At 39.1% G+C, this 22,258-nt stretch overlaps 1 long non-coding RNA gene across 1 annotated transcript; it reads left to right on the top strand.

Annotated features, from left to right (window-relative positions):
- The first annotated feature begins 11,240 nt into the window (after positions 1 to 11,240).
- LOC119504612 lies at positions 11,241 to 20,385 on the top strand. Its single transcript, XR_005210607.1, has 3 exons — positions 11,241 to 11,360; positions 12,775 to 12,851; positions 20,210 to 20,385. It is a non-coding gene; the product is annotated as an uncharacterized LOC119504612 (long non-coding RNA).
- The last annotated feature ends 1,873 nt before the right edge of the window (positions 20,386 to 22,258 follow it).

Raw genomic sequence — 22,258 nt, 5'->3', positions numbered from 1 at the left:
CTCCTTTCCTTAAAATGTAAGTCCTATGACTGCAGAAATTGAGTGCCTAATGCATAGTAAACACTCACTCCATGTACTTTTTTTTTAGTTTTAATGTAGTAACATACATAAAACAAAATTTTCCACTTTAACTATCGTTAAGGGTACAATTCCGTGGCACTAATTGCATTCACAATGTTGTGCTACCATCACATCATCCATTACCAAAATTTTCTCATCACCCCAAACAGAAACTCTGTAGCCATTAAGCAATAACTCCTCATTCTCCCTCACTCAGCCCCTGGCAATCTCAAATCTAGTTTCTCTGTCTATGAATTTGCTTGTTCTAGATATTTCATCTAAATGAAGTCATATAATATTTGTCCTTTTGTGCCTGGCTTATTTCACTCAGCATATTGTTTTCAAGGTTTCAATAAATATTTATTGAATGACTTTGAAAGAATAATAGAGAGGTAGGGCTGGATCTGATAGGTGAATTCTTAAATATGGGAGCATCTTAATAAAAAGTGGTGGTTTATAAAGATTCATCTTGCAGTGACACACAGGGTGGATGAAATGGAAAGCTAGTTAGGAGGCCTAAGTTGACCCTCTGGCCTGGCAGGGTGGCTTAAGAACAGAGATTGGGCAGGGAGGGGTTTGGTCCAATCAGCAAGGTGACAACTAGCAGGTCTGATTCATTTGGCATTTCAGAGATACTCCTTATCAACTTTTTCCTTGCTAAAGGGGTTGAGGACTTTTCAACAGTACTGGGTTGTAAGAAGGTAGTCCCTCCCCTCCAGTGTTTTTATGCAGCTTAGAGCTGCAGAATTGTTCCATTAAATTCCTGTCTCTAATCATGAAATTTGCATGCAAAAAGCACTCAGCTCTTCTGGAAGGAACTCCTAGGGCTAGAGCCAGCACTTAGCAGTTTAGCAGGTTAGGCAATCATGAGCTTAAAGAATTATGTTCAGTTGCACTAGGCAGTTTTGAGTGCACTTCTGGAAAATAATTTAAATCTTCACCCTCAGACTAAGACATGCCTTCCTCAAACTGTTCTCAGATCTGAGGTTCCCTGAATGGTAGTAAACCAAGGCTCCTAACAGGTAGACAGAGGATGTGGAAGGAGGTTCTGGAAAGGCTTTCTTCCTATTTAGGTGCCTTGAGCTAGGCCATCAGGCAGCCTTCTGGGAATTCTCCCTCATAGGCTGAGCATTGTGCCTAAAGAGGGCTTCTTAAGTCTGTTACCCAGTTTGGCTTTATAAACTGCTTTATTTTTAAGCCTGTGTGAAATCAGTGCCGTGCAAGCAGATTTATTCATTTGCTAGCTGTATCTTTCTGTATTTCTTTTCAAAAAGAGTCCTGGTTTGGGCATTCTGTGGGTGTTTCTTTTTTCATAAATAAAATGCACAAGGAAAGAAATGTGACTACCTGACAATGTGAAAAGCACCCCAAGTGGATTCTGCAGATGAGCTAGAAATGACAGGTGAACACTGTGTCTTAAATTCACCCCAGGGGATTCTCTCTCTGATGTGAAGGAAACAGCAGGGCCCATCCTTTGTGATTTAGTCTTTGACAGCCTGGTTTTTTGACAGTAGCTGCAAAGTACCAAGTGCTGGTTTGGGAAAAGGATAACGTCTGAAGGGCTCCATCTGCCAACGGCAGGAGAAAGAAGGGGATCCTGAGTAGCTACTGAGATGAAATATATGAGAAATGGAAATTAGCAAAGTCTCTCAAAAAGTAGACTTGTATTTAACTTTGCAAATATCAGAATCTGTACCTTGATAATATTTCTGGAATTAAAGAAGAGACTGAATTTAGTTCTTCTCTTTGCAGATGAAATTTTAGTTAAGAACTAACACACTCTCAAAGATTACAGGTTTTGGGAGTTAGCCATAGGGCTAACATACCTTTAGTAGGTTGAGAAACAGGTAGTAAATATTTACCATGTATTTTTAAAAAATGATCTAATTCAGCTTGTGAGGAAACAGAAAAATACTAACCAGGATTTTGTTTTACAGCCACTCAGGAAAAATTATGGCTCACACCAAGAAAGGGTTGCAAAGGATTTTTACATAACTGTTAAAAACACATATACAGGGACTACCTATCTCAACAACAAAATTTCTCAGACGATGAAAATATAGACATCAGAGTGGTGGTGGAAAGATAACTAGAACTCTAATTTGTATTTAATTTCTCCTCTAGGGATCTAGAAATATTTCACCCTTGATTGTCTTAGATCAAGGTTTGAGATATAACTGTATTCCATTTCTTTTCTATAGATATAAAAGCGTTTCTGCACTCCAAACTCAGAGCTACCTTGATACCTTAAATGAATTTATTTACCCGAGGTTGCCCAGTTTATTCTCAGAAGATAGTGTACTTAGGTTCCTTCAGTATAGCTACTAGCTAACTATTTTATTGGAGATGTCTTCCCTGTGCCCCAACCACCCCACCCCACCCCCTGCCCTGTAGTTTTTGTTCATATGGGAATCAGTGAACTAGATGATGTATTTAAGTTCACAGCTAGCAGATGGTCAAGTTGAGATGAGAACATATGGTTTAATATCTTGTTAGGTTCAATCTTCCTTTGGCATAGAAGCCTATTTGTCCTAATATTCCCCTTTAGCACCTGGGTAAAGAGGGTAAAAGATTTCACTCAATTCTAGGAAATCTCTATGGCCATCACTGGAAAAACTATTATTCCATAACCCAATAAAAATTTTAGTTGGGCATTTGAAAAAGCCAAACACAAAGAAAGTCTATGACAGGCACTTTTTTCCCTTTAAAAAAAAATCAACTTCATTAAGACATAATTTGCTTATAACAAAAATTCAGTGAATTTTGACATGTATATATAGACATGGAACAGTTCTATTACTCCAAGAAGCTTCCTTATTCCACTTTTCAGTCAATCCCCTCTACTCCCCAGTCTCTGGTAACCAATGAAGTGCTTTCTGTCACCATAGTTTTGCTTTTTCTAAAATTTTATATAACTGGAATGATGTAGTCTTCAAATATGTAGACTTCGAATCTGGCTTCTTTCACAAAACAAAACATTTCTGAGATTCAATGATGTTGTGTACATCAGCAGTTCATTCTTTTTTATTGCTGAGTAGTTTCCCACTGTATGGATACACCATAGGTTATTAATCCATCCATTTTCTGTCTGTAAAGAATAAAGCTGCTGTGAACATTTATGTACAAATGTTTGTGATGATATGTGTTTTGAATTCCCTTGGGTCTTGTTGGGGATTGAATCATGTCCCCCATAGAAGATATCTTCTGTATCTTGATCTGTGTTCTGTGTGTGTGAACCCATTTGTGCACAGGAGAGTTGAGAATGTCCTTATTAGTTAAGATGTGGACTCATTTGTGAATAGGGTATTTGAAGACCTTGTTTATATGAGGCTAAAGTGAATCAGGGGGACCTTAAGCCATATGGCTGGAGGCCTTAAAAGGCAGAGGAAATTCAGATGCAGAAGTTGGAGAAAGCCATGAGAGGAGACCAAGGAGACATTGCCATGTAAGGAAGGCAGAAACGAAGCCGAGGAGCCCCAAGGATGGTGGCAAGCCAGCACCAGGATGTTACAGGTTCTGGGAGAAAGCATGGCCTGTCAAGGCCTTGATTTTGGACTGCTAGCCTCTGAAACTTTGAGACAATAAATTCCTGTTCTTAAAACCAACCCATCGTATGGTATTTGTCATAGCAGACTTGGAAAACTAAAACAGTTTTCTGGGAGTAGGATGGCTGGGTTGCATCAAATGTCTTTTGTTTGTTTTTGAGGATTTTTGTTTATTGAGTTGAAATTCATATAACACAAAATGAACCATTCGGAAGTGAACAATTTGGTGATCTTTAGTATATTCACAATGTAATGCAGTCACCACCTCCATCCAATTACGAAATATTTTCATTACCCCAAAATGAAGTCCCATACCCATTAATCAGTTACTCCTCATTTCCCCTCCTCAAAATCCCTGGCATCATCATCTGCATTCTGTTTATGGATTTACCTATTCTGTAAATATATGTATATTTCATATAAGTGGAAATATATTATATGAGTCCTTTTTTGTCTGCTTCTTTTATTTAGCATAAGGTTTTCAAGGTCCGTCAGCATTGTAGTATATACCAGTACTTCATTCCTTTATATGGCTGAATAATATGCCATTGTATGGCTATACCACAATTCGTTTATCCATTTATCCATCAATGAACACTTGGGTTGTTTCTACCCTTCAGCTATTGTGAATATATCTACTTGAGTACCTGTTTTGAATTATTTTGTGTATATACCCAGAAGTGGAAATGTTGGGTCATATAATAATTCTATATTTAACCTTTTGAGGAACTGCCAAATGGTTTTCCACTGTGGCACACCATTTTACATTCCAACCAGCAATGTATGAGGATTCGAATTTCTCCACATCTTTGCCAACACCTGTTATTTCCCATTCTCCTTCTTATTCTTATTCTTCTTGTTATTATTATTACTGTAGCCAACCTCGTGGTATGAAGTGGTATCTCAGTGTGGTTTTGATTTGCATGTCCCTAATGTTTAACGATATTGTGCATCTTTTCACGTGCTTGTTGATCATTTGTGTAGTTTCTTTGGAGTGATATTATTCAAATTCTTTGCCAACTTTTAATTGGGTTGTTTGTCTTTTTGCTGTTGAGTTGTGAGCATTCTTTATATATTCTGGATATAGACCCTTATTAGGTATATGATTTGCAAATATTTTCTCCCATTCTGTAAGTTGTCTTTTTACTTTCTTGATAATGTCCTTTGATACACAAGAGTTTTAAATTTTGATGAAGTCCAATTAATCTATTTTTTTCTTTGGTTGCTTGCACTTTGTTATCATATTTAAATTGGTAGCAAGACTGGGATGCAGCCATAGCAACAACCTAAATATGTGGCATTGACTTTGGAATGAGACAGTGGGTAGTGGGGAAACTGTTGTAGCAGCCTAGACATGGCAACACATGTTATATTGAGGTAAGACATTTGGCAAAACTGTCACCTAATGAACTTACGGCATTAGGAATGGAGGTTTTGAGGCCGAGTATTGATAGGATGAGCTGACTGTTACTAGTTTCATTTAATAAGATGACTCAAGAAAAAGGTGAACTTGGAGGGAAAAAAACAAGCAAAACTGAGAGGGAATACAGAAGGCTCAAAAATTCTAGAATTTTCGAGTTTGAAAATTGAAACTTTCATCTCTAACCAATTGAAAGAAACTTAAGAAATATTTTGAGCTTAAACCGCCTTCTATGTCTTACTTTCATTTCAAAATCAAAATGTGGACTCAGTTTTAAGAGAAAAGATCAAACCATGGATATGCCTGTCATACCCTGGGTTAAGAACTTTGAAAACATTAAGGTAAGGCTAGTAGATACTAACAGCTGGACAAAATGGCTCCTATAGTGGAGACTAAGTATTTAATCTCACTGTAGTCTGATATGACCAAAATACCTAAAATTAAATCCAGAGAGAGGCATACTTTGAATACCAAAAGAATTTTGTGGATAGGATTTACTGGATCACGCACATAGCTAAGAAAACAAACAAAACAGATTTTGAAAGAGTTATATTGGTGAAAGTACGTCAGCCAAGAGTTTAAAAATGAGCAATGAAAAAAAAAAAAAAACATTGAGTGTCCAACTTTCTATAGGCAGGAAGCAGGCTGAGAAAGCTGTTCATCTTCTAAGAAAGGCATATTGTTTGATGCTCTCTTCAGATGTCACCAAGGATCATGAAAGAGAGGAGATCACAAGGTGGGGCCAAGAACCATGGAAAACAATGGATGAGGCAACTATTCCTAGGAATTGGATTAGCAACTTAATCAGGCCATATTTACCACCCTCAGTGGAATTTCCATGTCTCCTATGTGCCTCCAAATCTTCTCCTTTCTAAATAGGGATGTCAACTGCAGTTATCCAGCCTCTTTTTATCGTTATGTATATGTAGAGGAGATAACTTGCTATTTTAATTCATAGGTCTCTGGATCATTAACTGCCACATTTTGGTCCTATATAGATACTATCAAGAGTTCCTGGACTTTAGTCCTGATTGAATATGATTCTTGGGGTATCATTATTTTGCATTTGGGAAAAGAAATTGTGACAACATACAGACTGTGTTATATTGCAGGGATCAGCAAACTATGACCCATGGGTTGGCTGCCTATTTTTGCAAATAAAGTTTTACTGGAACATAGCCACAACATTTGTGAGGTGCTTTGCCATCTAGCCCTTTAAGAGAAAAGTTTGTAGAGCCCTGGTATATTGCATTATTTGTCAACAATTCTTTCACTGCTATGCCCCTCATCCTCAACTAACACCATGTTTCACTGTGGGGAGAATTTACTTCCCTGCTCCACTGACTTTGGGTTTGACTGTGTGACTCACTTAGGACAGTTGAAAGTGGGTGGAAGGGTTCTAAGCTCAGTCAAGAGGCATTGCATGTTTTTGCTTACTCTTCTTATGCTTCAACCATCCACCATGACAAAAACACACATGGTTAACTGCTAGTCTTAGAATGAGGAAATATCTGGAGTAGATCTGCCTTCATACCACAACTTGGAACTAAGCCCAAATGATTCCGGCTAAGTTCAGCAGAGATACAACCCACCTATAGAAAGATCCACGAAAGACAAAAGAAGGTTTATTTTTGTAAGCCACTGAGTTTAAGGGATGTTTGTTACACAGCATTGTTTCAACATAAATGTAGCAAACAAGAATAACTATTTCCCACATAGAATTTCAAAAGAAAACTGCATACTGAAATAAAATATTTGCTCAATGTTTTTAATATGGTTTCAGTGTACATAGATTTATGCAAGATTTGCTTAGTCAAAAAAAAAGGCATAATTACAGAAGCTTCTAAGGAGTCTTACTTCATTAACATAATCAAGATTCAGTGATTTAAAACTTGTGTAGGGATACTGAAGTAATACTTAGAACTATTTTAGTCATTATATCTTAGAGTGAATAAATTTATGACTCTTATCAGAGCCTTTGATTTTTAAAGGAGGACAAAGAAACCATAAGAGCAGTGAATTGAGACTGGGCAAATCTTTCTGACTAAAGAAAGAATTTTGTAGAGAGAAGATGAATTTTATTTTTATTTTAAGCTTAAGGTATAAGGCATAAGCTGTGGTGTTTTATATGGAGCCTACCCCACTATAATATGTTTAGTAGAGAGACCATGCTACATTTTTTTTTTTTTATCTTTTACAGTTTTTAAGTGTTTTCCTCCCAATGAGACTGATGTTCCTGAGAAATTGTAGGTTTTCCGGGAATCTTACAGTCATTTTATGTCCTGCAGAGCTCTTTTGCTGAGGGACGTCCTAGCTACAGATGACTCTGGGCTATGATATTCCAAGTTCAGGTATACTTTCTGTGGCATCAGCCAGAGAATCCTTATCATAAAAAGTCTGGAGAATTTTCTGTACACAAGAAGCTCCTTTAAAGTCAGTAGTCTTCAGCATAAAGTAAAATTTCTATTCTCTTTCCAGAAAGCCATTAGAAGTAACAAGAATAATAAAGTCAAATATAGTTTTCCCAAGAACTGTTTCAAAATGACATTGTTTGTTCAAAATAGAATGGAATTTGCTACAAATTTGGTGTGTCATAGATAATCTTTAATGCATTTTAATTAACGAAGAATCAAAATGGTCTATTAAGTGGCTTTAACCAAATGACTGTGGCATGCCCTAATAACATTATGGGGCTGAGGGAAAAGAATGGAACATTTGTTGAATATGGGCCAGATTTGTATGCCGTTGGAGTAAGGCTTCTGAATATTTCATTTTTTTTTTTTTTTTTGGCCTAACAGTGTGCCTTTTATGAAAATACACTGAAATATAAGGATTAGTGATAAGTGACTTTTGGTTGTGAAAACACATCTAATTTATCCCATAAACAGAGGTACTAAAAGATCTGAATGAAGATGGCTCCCATCTAACCACACTTCTCGTATTTCTAATTTTTGGATGTCTTGTATCCAAAAGATTCTTAACGATGAATTCACGAACAAAGTTTTCTTCTCTTTGAATACTATGGACACCTCTTTGCTCCATTAATGAGGTCTCAGTCTTTTGTTTTAATGTCCACCTGGTGGTTTCCTTAATCTTTAATCTGATCTTGGAAATTCTTCTCTTAATCTCATGTATGCTTCTTTGGCTTGGGCTAACCTATGGTTGTTCCTTTGGAGAATAAATCCTAGTCCTCATCTGCTAACTGTCAGATGAATCAGGTCCTGGTTTGGCAGCCTGACTCTTCCTGAGAATTATTGCTCACTGACATCTGCCATGGAGCCACTCTTCTGAGACCCAGAAATTCATTATTCTATTAATACTCAAAAAGTCTGTGAGAACCAAAACCCAAACTGAAATCTCCCAGGCATATTTGCTTCTTCAGAAACCTTGTAGACCAAACAGAAAGCACCCTTGTTCTCGTTTACTTGCCACAAGTTAGTCTGCTTTTGTCTGCCTAGTTCAGCCTGAGTCAACCACTCTTTCCGCCAAGCCTTGGAGCAGTGCCCCCGTGCAGGGGGCTGACAGTCAGCCCTCTTCTCCTCTGAGTGCAGGCAGTTTATTTGCTCTTCTTTCTAGAAACACATTTGTATCCCAAAGATTCTAAGAGTGAAGACCAAAGAGAGACTCTTCTCCCTTCAGAATCTCATCTGCTTTGCTGCATAATCTGGACGCAAAACAGAGCCCTGGGATCTTTATTTTATATCTGTCTCCACAGTGCTTTTCTCCATGTGCCGTGCGATACAGCAAGGATGTCTGAAGGGGAGGCAAATCAGCAACTAGTTTTGCTGATTTTAAGTGGGTAAGAAGTGACTTTTTACCTTAAAACAAGTTTTAATTTAATGGTTTAAAACTGGCATACAGTCTCCTTAGCTGGAGGCCACTTTATTCCTCTGACATAGATGACTGAGAAGCCTTGGAACATAAATATATGCAATAAGCCAATAATTCTGCCTGCCTTTCTGCTGCTCCTACAGGGTATCTCAGGGCTGGCAAACAGAAGGGTAATGGGAATTAGACGGAGGGAAAAACAGCAATAAAAATATAAATCAAAGAAAGAAGGAAATCCATTTGGTCCTTGGCAGCAGAGACAGTACTCGGCTAATCCATGCTGAGTGCAATCCAATACTCCTTCATATAATCCTGTGCTGGTGGAAGAAAATTAAAGTTTAATGCAATAACGGCTGACACAAATCACTTTTGTTGCCCAGAAGCAGATTAAAGAATAGTTAAAATCATACAAATCTAATTTCTTTTTTTTTCTTTATTCTGTAACATCTTGATGCTTTAATCTGTAGCATCGGTTTTTGATTATTAGCAACATAAGAGAGATTCTGGAAAAAAAACAGTGACAGCCAGGAAATGATTTGTGCTCAAATGGTACATGTTAAAGCTCTTTCAAAATCCATAAATTTTTCATAGGTTCATAGAGGTCTGTGCCTTTAATCAATCTGTGTCAAGGGAATTTTAAAATAAGCATAAAGGTAATGGAATGCTATCAATCATAATTGGGCCTGGAAAGAATCATCACAGTCCATCAGCTATCTCTCTTGCCTGTGTGTATGTGTGTGTGTGTGCTTGCACATGCTTGTGTGTGGTGTGCACACATGCATGTCAGCTTGGTGCATTTCCATTGTTTAGTTTTGACTACTGTCATCAATGGGCAATTTGAGGACCTTGTATAAGGATGGACATGTTTTTTGTCTTTTTTTTTTAAAGCTTAATTGTGACTATAACGTCCCCTTTTCACTGTTTCCTGCTACAGTAATCACTGTCTCTGTGGAGACAGTGACATGCTCATCTGCTCAATAGACTTGCTTTGCCAGAAGAGAAGTGTTTCTAAAAAGAAACCTTTCCCAACTTTTAACCTATTTGAATTTTCCCTTCCTGGATACAAATGCTACAAAGGGTTTAGAATTTTCTTGCTCTACCCAAAGATCCAGGACCAATACAGTGAAAGGAAAATCATGCAAGTTTCTTCAGAACAAAATTTTGATGAAGTAGAGAAGTTTGTGCAGCACTCTGGCTATAATTAAGTCAACTTCTGCTTTGACGCCATGGGTTTCCAGTAATGCTCCCTAGATGTTTTCCATAGAAGGTTCTGAAATCATCTCTGTCCCATTTCATGGGAACTTTGTGGTTAATAGGCCTTATCCATATTCAGCTCATAATGTCAACAAGAGATTTCGAAAACAAGAGAGTTCTGTATGCATGCTTTGCTTGTCCTGTAAGTAGGATTTTTCTCTCCTCTTTTCTTATGTTGAATTTTAATGTGCCTGCTCATGTGTGTGGGGGGGTAGTGGGGGGGGGAGGATAAACGATCAGAAGTGAAATTCCTCTCTTATATTTATAAGATATCATAGAATTGTATTAGAGGGTAAGCCGTAGCTACTTCTCATGATATTTAGTCATTATAAATCTCAAGATTTGTGATTGAGCACCACTTAAATATAGTTGAAGTTTTCCGCTACAATTATAGAAGATATTTATTAAACAATTTATCTAATTATTTTAGGTATATTACTCATTAATCCATAGCAAACAAAACAACAAAGGAATAAAGAAAAGTCTCATCATTGATTTTAAAGATTCTTTCTTATTTCCATTTGCTATTAATTTAGTTGGCATGTTGTTACGTAGTATTCCTACAATTTGGCTCTCAGGAAGCTGTGATAAATCACAAACAGTAAATCCTGAGTTGGTCTTTACTGATTTGGGCAGTAAGTTGATGTCTCTTAAGTTCTAAGAGAATTACCTGAGGTGAGGATATCAGAGAGTAAATTCTGTATAAAAGTGAATTGAGATTTTCCTCCTCCTACCTGGCCTCTTCCTAAGGCTAGAAAACCACCCCTTCTCTCCCTCTGCATCATCCAATGGTAACCAAGCTGTATCAGACCGATGCCGCCACCTAATGACAGTTTGGAGAACTGCCTCTCTTTTACTGTAACCTTTATTTCTTCAGAGAGGGGCCGTGTATACTTAGAGCTTCTCTAATTGTCTGTGACTTCAATGGCTTATTTCTTTAATCTCACAGAGACAATATTGTGTATCTAATCTCCATTCTCTTTGTCTTTCACACCTTTTATTTGTTTTAGCTACATCTGCTCAGAATCACAGCAAATATACAGAGCGCTTGCATTATTTGTATTAAAGAAGACAGAATGCGCACATTTTGAAGGAAAATCAGACATAATATAGACATCAGCCTCCATGAAGCTGTGGCAGGATAAATTGCTAGCCTGCAATTATAGTAAAATCTCAGACCCTTCACAGTTCTTGACAGCAGCTTTACCAAGAACACCCTGTTCCAAATGAGAGCTGTTCCAAAGGTGTTGCTGGTGAGTGGTTATTCAGTTCTCCAGAGTTTAATAGAGAATGAGGCAGTTTGAAAAGGAGTGGTTTTCCCTACACTTCAGTTCCTGAAGTAACATAGCCATACCCTCCAGACTCAGGGGAGAGTGGAATCCGAGCTGCAAGGACAAAGTAAAGTGTTCCTATGTCTCTTTTGGCACAAATCTTTTTTTAGGGTGACTATTTTTATCTACATTTTACCAAAATATGTTCTCTAATTTGATGCTTGCTTAAACACAAATTATTAAACATGATTCCAGCTCTCTACACCATGCCTGGTACTCATCTTAACATAATTTTTATGAATTAAACCAGAGTTTTGGTCTTGCTGCTTCTCAGATATCCTGTTAACAGACAGCTGTTGAGCACCACTTCACTAGAAGCAGTCTTGTTCTCTTCCTACTGCTAATCTACAGACCCCTGGGTTTTGGATCAAGAAGCTGAATTTCATATAAAATTCTGGGACCCACTGTAATCTGAAGATGGGCAGCATCTGTTGCATAGTGAATTATACTCTTTGCAACAGTCCAGCAGCTCCCTGGTAATTTCAAGCTTTAGACTTTGTCTTACAGGTAAAAGCGGTAGATGTGGTGTATTGTCATTTTCTCAATGCCTATCTCTTGTTTCCAAGCTTAAAAACATTTTCTTGGGTAGCATTCATTAATTAATCACAGAGTGAGTCATTCTTCTTCTCTGATTTCTGTCTCTAAATGGGTATGATAATCATGTACTAATTACTAATTTGCTTATTTCTGATAATGATCATACCCCTTATTTCTTCAGACAGTGCTTATTTCAAGTTATTTCATTATTTATTTTATTAATAACAATTATATTAATTATATTAGCATATGTTGTGTTAATTATTTTTATGTAATAAGAATATATCATGTATTTCAGAAAACATTTATTTTACTACTTATAAAAATAAGATCATTGCATATAACATTTGTAACATATTTCTAACACATAGAAAACATATAACATAAAAGATAATATTATACATTTATTATCAGTAGATGAACTGATCTGAGAGAGAGCTGTACTGAGCTACCAGGTGTTAAAACCAGACAATTAAGATAGCAAGCCAAAATGAAAGTAACAGGCAAGCCTTTAACCCAGTACTGTGATGGTACGTACCGGAGACAAACCCAGAGAAAGCGCCAAACTCCCTCTCTGTTCCATTTTCCCCTGTGGGACGGTGCCCCTGGGCAAGGGTCAGATGGATCAGCACAGATGTGGGACCTCTGTCTACCAAGGGAGCCCCAAACAAAAGGCTCCTACCATTTTATGGACCTGGGGGCCACAGAGAGGGAAAGGAGGGAGGACTAGTAATGGAAAAATACTGAGTACAGAACCTGGAGAAAAGTGTCTTCAGGGCTTCCCTTCCTTCTCTCTTAGAGGTCACAGTAGAGATGCCCAAGGAAGACTTCAGCTTCAAGTGCCCTGAGAGAGAGGTGTCTGGGATAGGAGTGCAGGTAAGATAAGAGCATGACCACCCAGGGGGCCTGAGCCCGTGACTACCTCCTCCAGAGATTCCAGTGCCCTGGCTGTGCACCAAGTCTGGTGTGGGGGACAAGAGAGGAAGTGAGGGGCCAGCCTCCCGTGAGACCCCCCCGGTAAAGCCTTTGTAATTGCTTATGGGTAGGCCTGAAGAATCACACTTAGGAGTTGGCCGGGAGCCTGACCACTCATTTATATAAATTAAGATCATACGTATCTCTCTATAAAATAATTATATATAAGTGTCTACTTAGATAGATAGAGATAGATAGGTAGGAAAGTTTTGCTGTGGTGACAAACTAACTTTCAAATCTCAATGGCTTAAATAGCAAGGGTTTATTTCTTGTTCACACTCTGGGTCTAATGTGATGTGGTGAGAGGTTGTACTCTACATAGTTGCTCAGGATTCCTGGCTGAGCCATCCTGTGATGCTGCAGCTGACATGTGGCTTTCAAGGTGGCCAGTGAAAGAGAAGAGAGCATGTGGAGAATTCACACCTTCCCTTGACTGGCTTTGACCAGACATGGTGCATGTAACTTCTACTCATAGCCCACTGGCCAAATCTAGTCCATGGCCCCTTAAGTGTAAAAGGGGCTGGGAAACACAGGGCAGCACTGGATTATTTGGTGCACGTTATTGCACCTGCCACAGTAATAACTAACAGAAATGGGTGGGCCGTGGAGTAGTCTGTACTCCTCTTCTTTGGCATGAAATGGATGCATGTGCTTCCTATGGCATTGTAGTCAGTTCTTCCTGTAACCATCCTAAGAGGGAAGCCAACCAGGTGTGGGTGTTAAAGGGAGAGAAGTGAAAAGGAACTCATGCAATGGGGAGGGCCTCCAAGAAACTCACAGATGTGCCTCTTGAGAGAGCCAGCATCTGAACACCTACAGTGCAGACGGCATGGAGGACAGGCAGTGTTAGCCAAGAGAAGTGGTGGCAAACAACAGGAAAGAATTACAAGCAATGGCATGCCCAGTCAGCTATAACTGGCCCCCTTTCTTTTGCTTCCTTATTCCTTCTCCGAGTACCTGACATGAGTGGAGTTAGGCTTTGTAAAGGGAGGAGAACAAATGACTCCCGAATAAAAGCATTCCTAGCCCATCCTGACTCCAAGACAGGATGGTGAAGGAGAGTAAAAGAGCACATGATGTACATGCACACACACATATACACACATTTAATGTCCCAAACTAAAACCTAGATGGCAGTGGGGGAAAGAACACTTTAAATTAGATATGAGAGTGGAATTTAAACTGGACCAGCCTGGAGTCTTGTTATGGTAACCTGCAAAGACAGATGGACCCTCCTCCAAATCTGGTTCTGATGTTGAGCTTTGGGATACCACACCCACACTAAGAGGGAATGGAGGATTTATTACTCACATAATCGCGGTCTCTGGGGAACAGGGCAGGCCTCTCAAGCAGGCCTGCAATGGTTTGAGAGAGCCAGAAAGGAGACTGGCCTGGGTCTGAGTTCCTGCATGAAGACAGGAACTGTCTTCTTAGCAGCCTGCCCAGATGTGGGACACAAAGGAAAAAGGGAAGCATGAAGCTTAAAAGCTGTCCATGGTCAAACATCAGAAAATGGAGCCAGACTCCTCATTACAACTCTTAATAACTGAAAGTGATGGGATACTATAGAATCTCTCTGCGGCTATGGTTGAGGGTCAGCAAAAAGGTGAAATTTTGCATGGGAAGAAAGGGAAGATGAGAGAGCTATACCAAGTCCCCTCTATGGCAGAATGATCTTGGAAATAGCTTGGGACTTGATTGATTGGTCAGTGCATGACCTTGTTCCTGTTGCTACTTATGTGAGTTCATGAAGTTGAAGAGATTCTGAAAAGTGCTTTCATTTTATTAAAGGTCTGTTCAGCAGAGCACCACCCTCTTAGCCTCCGTCTGACCAGGCAAGGACAGGAAACTCCAGTAAAGAGGTGTGGGGTACAAGGCCTCAACTGACCTAAGATGAGAACCAACCGCTAAAGCATCAGATCTGATGGAGTCAGGGGCTCACTGAGAGTTGGTTCATCGAGGTCTCTTCGAATGTGTCACTAACCAACGGCACATTCATTGATGAGCATTCATGTCTTCCTCAAGTAAATTATTTCATTTAACATTTAATTAGCCACATGAAATAGTTTAAGGGCTCGCAATGGAATTATTTAAAGAAGGAAACCAGTTTAGGACAGAGGAGACTTGTTGTGTAGGAAAAAACATGAATATCATAAAATTAAATATGACTTCTGCTCTCTTCCATAGTGTTAAGGCCTTCAGGTTTTTGGATTGAATAAAGGTTTTATAAAAGGACTATGTTGGGTCAAGAATGATACATTCCCCCCTACTTTTCTACACTATGTTTATTGCCTTCAATTCTGAATTTGTTTAGAATTATTTTCCCCAAGTCTGGCTAATAATCAGAATTACCTGGGGGTCTCATTAAAAATATGGATTCCCAAGCCTCACCCTAGACCTACTACATCGGCATGTCCAGTAGAGAAGCCTATGGATTTGTACTTTCAACAAGTACCCCCAGATGACTCTGACAGCAGGCAGATTCTGATGCCTTTTCAACACGTGGCATGGTGTTGACCCTGTATTGGACTGATAAGGTTTCTGCTGTCAGCTGAGAAAAACCTGAGGCACTATGATAGAAAAACACCAGTTTTGAGAAAATATGAACTGTCTATAAGAAATTTTCTGGGTTTTGCTCCACTTGGTCGATTGTATTTTGGACCTGCTGTGGAGAGAACCCAGTATTGGGTTCATTTTGGTTCTTTGGTAGCCTTTCCTCTTCGGTCTATCAGTACTCCATCCATACCACTATTAGGGCAAATCTCACATGATATTGCCCCTAGAGAAGTTGGCCTCCCCACCTGACCATGAGCTTCTTGAAGACAGGGAGCCAGTGTTAGATAATGTGGAGTTTCAGAAATTAGGACAGAGGTAGTTTGTTGAATTAATGTAAGAATTCATAAATGAACTAATGCATGACTTCAAGAATTCATGAATGCAATGATTCATTACATTGAGTTCAAAATAATTATGAAACAGAGTACAAAAATTAGTCGGTAGATTTTTTTTCAAAGAGAGTTTATATGACCATTATTCCCAAAGAGTTATTTATACATTCAACACCGTAAAAATCTGAGCACTAAAGCTTACGTATTATAAAAGGATGGTAAAACCTTCTCAATGTCCTCTAAAAAGCAGCTGCTAAAAATTCTTAGCAGAAAAAAACATTCTAAGAGGGAAGTGGTAAAATATGCCTCTCTCTCTATATGTATATTTATAACCTACAAACATGTATATGTCATGCAAGAAAGCTTTATAAGTTGGAATTAATGTTTTTACTATACTTTTTATTCATGTATTTGCTTGGGTTCCTTCCTGTCATTGTCATATTTTTCTTCATTGAGGAACTTGATGCTTGTCCATCTATTTATATGAACATCTGTGCTCACACCAGTTTTTTTTCCTTTATTCAATATCTAGCATACCATACTACACACGTTGGTACTTAATAAAGATTATTTGAGCATGAAGATTTGATTACTGGCAAATGGCTGTTGAATATTTAATAGAAGATGACATCTTTGCATTTAAATGTACACTCATTTTAAAAATTTTAACCAGAAATAGTTGGGGAAAAAAAACCTTTAAGAATGAGCTCTCATGTTTCTGGGTTATGTCGGCAATAATTCTCTACTATATTAGTTCCTTCAAAGGTGAATGGTTTCTGATTATGCTATAACCTTAACTTGCCATCTGTTATGAAACAGGGTCTGAAGCTTAAAACTTAGGATTTTCAGCTTCACAAATTCTGTAACAATTATTAACTCTTAGTGACTTCATAATTAAGTCTAGACAAGGTTAACAGTCACCTGCCATTCTGTTAATGTGATCGTCCGTCCGTGAACCTTGTAAACTCTTGTAAGTAATTGTGATGTTTGCTTTGAAAAACAAACATTCTTACAAAGTTTCCGGGAGTAAAAGTCCTACAACAAACCAGGATGAGTCTGGGGTTTAAAGAGGCATCTTAAAAACCATCAAATCCAGCTCTCTGCCCCACCTCCTGGAACCCCATCCCCAAACTGAAAGCACAAGGAAGAAGTAACTTTTCAACATGGACTCTACCCATGGCAGAGTTGGAATTAGAATGCATGTCTTTCCAATACAAAATTCTTTCAGGCATCTCACGCAAATTGATATGGAAGATATTTTTTAAATGAAGATAAAATTTACCCATGGTAAAGCAGCCAGAAGCTGTGATTTTATGAAATAACGTTCTTGTGATTATGCTGCTATATGACTCTTACATGGTCAAATAATTTACAGAAACTTGCTGCTGTGAACAGCATCTGCTGTTGCTATATGAGATTTGCTGAGTGTTTTTCTCAGTAGAATATATACTTTGATTACTGGAAAAATAGCATCTAATGAACTATAACTTACATTCCACATGGTTCTCAGCAATGACCAGAAATTTAATAACAATCACAGGTGTTTGCCTGTGATATGAGGAGCACCTTCTAAGATGTTGTGGGGCTGACTACACTTAAGAATGAAGAGTAGGATCTGTTTCTCTCCCTCTCTCTTTCTCTCTCCCTCTGCCTCTCGACTAAGGCTCAGCAAGTAAAAGGTACAGAAAAAAATTCAACCCAAGAATGTATGACCCTCAGACGCTGTGCTTTAGCCATTACTCCCACTGCCATTCAAGTGACCTTCTCCTCCATCCTCACTGGGCTGACCTGACAAATGCCCACCCCCACATCCTGGTGCTCCCAATTCTGGGCTCTTGCTCAAATGCGTGACAGCCTAGGACTCTCTCCAATCCCATCCCCATCATGCACAGTGGGAGACAGAGGAAGCTGCTCATCGTGAGTGTCCAACACTTTCTCCATCGTCAACAGTATTTTCCCCTTCAGTGAAGGCCTTCTGAGATCAGAGTTTTATAGTCACCAGCAACTCCGACCACATAAAATACATTATTTCATGGTGAAAACCGCATGTTATCCCTTAGATCTGCCCTTTCCACATATATTAAACACAATCCAATTTAGTAAGAAAGGTCTAGCCAATCACAGGCAATAAGTGAAAAAGTCTTTACTCTGGGTGCATTTAACATAATAGAAATTATTCTCAGAGGAGGATTGTCAATTTAAAATATTCAATTTGGGGAGATATACCACTGATTCTCCTACTGAGCTGTTCTTTCCTGTACAGTCAAATGTGTCTTTTCAGAGAGCAGGCCTGCACACTGCAGTCAGGGCATGGATATGTGCGGTCCTATAATAATCAAAACACCACCCAGTCGGGCAGGCCTGCAGTTTCTCCTTTGGTCATTGTCTTCCCCTTTCAGCCTTTCAGAGGAAGAAAAATATTATTCCCCGTGGCAACGTCTAAAAAATTAGATTGGGCCCATTTAGGTAGAAATTCGAGAATGAAAGCAGGGATTTTTTCTTTTTTTTTTTTTTTTTTTTAAAGTAGTGTCATGCTCTGTCATGAAAGAGATTTAAAGGCAGAAAGAGTTGTAGGCCTAATGTTTGCTAGAGACAAATTGTCATTTGTCACTCTTTCCCTCCCTGCCCCTTTTTCTCATCCCCTTTCCATCTTTCTAATCTCTGTTAATCCCCTCTTATCCTTTGTTCCCTCTTTTATTCCTTCCTCTTGCAAACTTTTATTGAGCATCTACTACATTCTAATCCCTATGGGATGAGAGACATACCTCCACCTTCAGATGGGACTGTATATGGCTAGTACATGGCGCTACAGAATAGAATGTGAGAGAATGCAGAGGCTTTGCAACAGTGGTCTCAACCACAGCTGTGATTAGAATCGCTAGGATAGCTTTTTATAAAAATACCAATGCTTGGGATGCACCCCAGGAAAACTGAATCTGAATTTCTGAGGGGTGGTACCTAGGTGTTTTTTCAGGATTGAGAACCACTGCGTTAGATGGAGAACATGAAAGGGAAGAGGAGTTCAAGAAGAAAGGGGAAGAGTGCCTCTCTGTTTTCTAATTTGCTGTGTTTTCTGCCGGATGCCTAAGAGCCCCTGGCAGCCCAGGGTAATTCAGGATCAATAAACAACACAAATATCAGTTCGCTTTCCTAAAATAAACAAGGCGAAATATCTTCCATTCTTCTACCAATTTATATAACGATTACAAATAGATCCGTTGACCTTTGAAACTGCAGTTCACTGAGACTCTGAACTGACTGACGTCCTCCTGTCAGTGGTTGGCCAACAGGTAGTAAGCAAGGCTGACCTGATGTCTCTGAACCTGGCAGTCCACTGACCTCTCAGAGCCCTGCCTTTTGCTTTGTGGATTTCAAGCTGTAAGGAGTGGGTCTCGTGGGGAAAAGCAAGGGTTAGAGACATGGGGGAAGAGCAAGTCATACTTCTATGGGTAACAGAACTTCAGGTATCAGTCAGGAAATATTTACATAACAAATATCCAGCCTATTTTACGGAGGAGGAAACTGAAGCATGGAGTTTAGGGGACTCACCCAATGCCTACAGTTCTTGTCTAGTGCTTCTTAACCCCCAGAGCTCCAGGCTCCATCCCCCTATTTCTCTTCTATGATGCCTGGTTATGGAACAAACCAACTTTTTAGTAAAATGACAAACATCAGCCATGAAAGTAGAGAAGGCAGTCTCTCTAGCAACATTAAAAAATTTTATTGTAGTCCAGATTCATTGAAGTGTGGAAACTATTAATAATAATTACTCAAGCTGAAGATGGAGTGTAAACTAGAGGGCAACATGCATAATTTAGGACCTGGAGAGGTAGAATAATTTCTGAGCAGCAAAAAAACAAAACAAACAAACACGCAAAATAGTATCTCCACGTGCATCCAATTGTTTGTAGACTATCAACAACTTCGAGGTGTCTTTGTGTATCTATGTTGATTGTGAGAATGACTCTAGGTTTTAACTTTGCCTTATAGTGTGGGAGTGCCAGCACAGTAGAGCCATGTTTGCAAATGAAGGACAAGTAGAGCCAAGTCGATACCATTCCTTACATGATACTGAGAAGCCATGTGCTTCATTCATTAATGGAAATTGTTGCCTATGGCTGATCTAGAGTCAAGAGTATGAAATTCTCTTGCTTTTTGGGGGCAGGAGGTGGGATGTGAGAGAGAAAGGGATAGGGAGGAGAGGTGATGAAGAGTGGTTGGCATGCAGAAATATATCTGGGCTCTTATAAATTGATGTTCTAGTTTTGTGGAGTTGATTGTGTTCTTTGTCCAGTAGGTAATTACAGGTAATGAGGAAAGTAAGTGCTGGAGGATGATGTTGCTGATGTGGTTTTTATGTCCTGTTTGTAGGACAGACTGTATACAGGAAAAGGACTGGTCTTGGCTCCTTCCAGCCTGAATGGGTTGTTGATGTCCTATGACATTTAAGATCGAATGATCCAGAACATATTGAAGATGTTGAACTACCATGGCCAATATAAATACCCTGGTGGGGCCTTAAAGCAAGACCACCCTCCAAATGGTACATGTGGGGTTTTTCATTATGGGAATGGACATTTCTACTGCCAATCAACTGAGAGTAGCTCATTCCTGGCACAGGAATAGGTCCTCCTGGAATAAATCTTTAAGCTTGTGAAGGTAAGATCCTCCTCCTTTCTCTGGGCTCTGCCATGATGGGTCATGAGCTCCAGAATCCAGGTGCTCAAAATCCTCCTGGTGAAGTTAATGAGCTGATCTCTTCTGGGAAGTCAGAGGCTAGAAAGGAAGTGACCCTGTGGGTGACCCAGAGTACTTCCTTTCCATCATCCTTGTTGCTCAAATCAGTTATTTAAAATTTTGCAACCTGGTCTTAAAGATATTGTGGGGAATTAAGGAAACGACTGGGTTCATGTATGGAACAGAGAGGTCAAGGGAAGGTCTAGAGTCTCCCTTCTACAGACAGAGGAATGGTGGCAGAAACAGACACTCTGAAGTACGGCCATACCAGGAAAAGTTGTGGTCCTCTCTGCAGACATTAGGGGGTCAGTGACAGCAGAAACAGAAGGCATGAGTCAAAGGATATGAGGGACCTGGTTCTGAATATCAATGAAGCAGCAATGGGAGCTCTCAGAACTGGTGGGTGGTGTGCAAGTGGAGGCTCTGAGTGGTTAAAAATTGGGGTATAAATGGAAATGTAACTTCAGTTAGACTCAGATTATGCAGTTTGTGCTCTGACTAGCAATATCCTTATGAGATGATCCAGGACAAGCGAGTATTATAAATATGAGGCCAAACTTTGTTATCTGTTGCCCTTACAAGCTAGGTCTGATAATAAAAATTGCTAACAAACATGTATATGTGTTTCTTATGTGCCACACACAGCGCTAACACTTTACAATCCTTAAGATAACATTATGAGGTTTGTATTACAAGCCTCTTTTTTGCTGATGAGAAATCCGAGGTTTTAAAAGTCTAAATAAATTGCCCAAGATCAGCAGCTAGAAAGTGGTGGAGCTGGGAAGCAAACAGAAATCACATATTTCAAAGCTCGAACTCTTGACCACCACATTATTTTGTCCATTGGGAACCAAAGACAAAAGTGGGAGAGACTCTCTGTCTAACTCAGCCACCTCGGCAGGTGAACTCACTGCCCTCCCCTCTACATGGGACCCGACTCCCAGGGGTGTAAATCTCCCTAGCAATGAGGATTTGACTCCCAGGGATGAATCTGGACCCGGCATTGTGGGATTGAGAATATCCTCTTGACCAAAAGGGGGATGCAAAATGAAACAAAATAAAGTTTCAGTGGCTGAGAGATTTCAAATGGAGTCGAGAGGTCACTCTGGTGGACATTCTTATGCACCACATAGTTAACACCTCTTAGGTTTTAATGTATGTAATAGCTAGAAGTAAATAACTAAAACTATCGAACTCCAACCCAGTAGCCTTGATTTTTGAAGACGAATGTATAACAATGTAGCTTACAAGGGGTGACAGTGTGATTGTGAAAACCTTGTGGATCACACTCCCTTTATCTAGTGTATGGATGGATGAGTAAAAAAATGGGGACAAAAACTAAATGAAAAATAGGGTGGGATGAGGGGGATGATTTGGGTGTTATTTTTTTACTTTTATTTTTAATTCTTATTCTGATTCTTTCTGATGTAAGGAAAATGTTCAGAAATGGATTGTGGTGATGAACGCATAACTATATGATGGTGCTGTGAACAGTTGATTGTACACCATGGATGGCTGTATGGTGTGTGAATATATTTCAATAAAACTGAATTTAATTAAAAAAAAGTGGGAGAGAAAGGGGAGATAAAATAAAGGGAGGTGACAGACCTAATATAACATCCTTTCACAATTTTAGGACACAGCCTCAAAATTATTTCTTTTCAGGGCAAAAAAGAAATAAAA

The sequence above is a fragment of the Choloepus didactylus genome, chromosome 10 (genome assembly GCF_015220235.1).
Source record: "Choloepus didactylus isolate mChoDid1 chromosome 10, mChoDid1.pri, whole genome shotgun sequence".
Taxonomy (NCBI): domain Eukaryota; kingdom Metazoa; phylum Chordata; class Mammalia; order Pilosa; family Megalonychidae; genus Choloepus; species Choloepus didactylus.
This window is presented reverse-complemented; position numbering and strand designations above follow the sequence as displayed.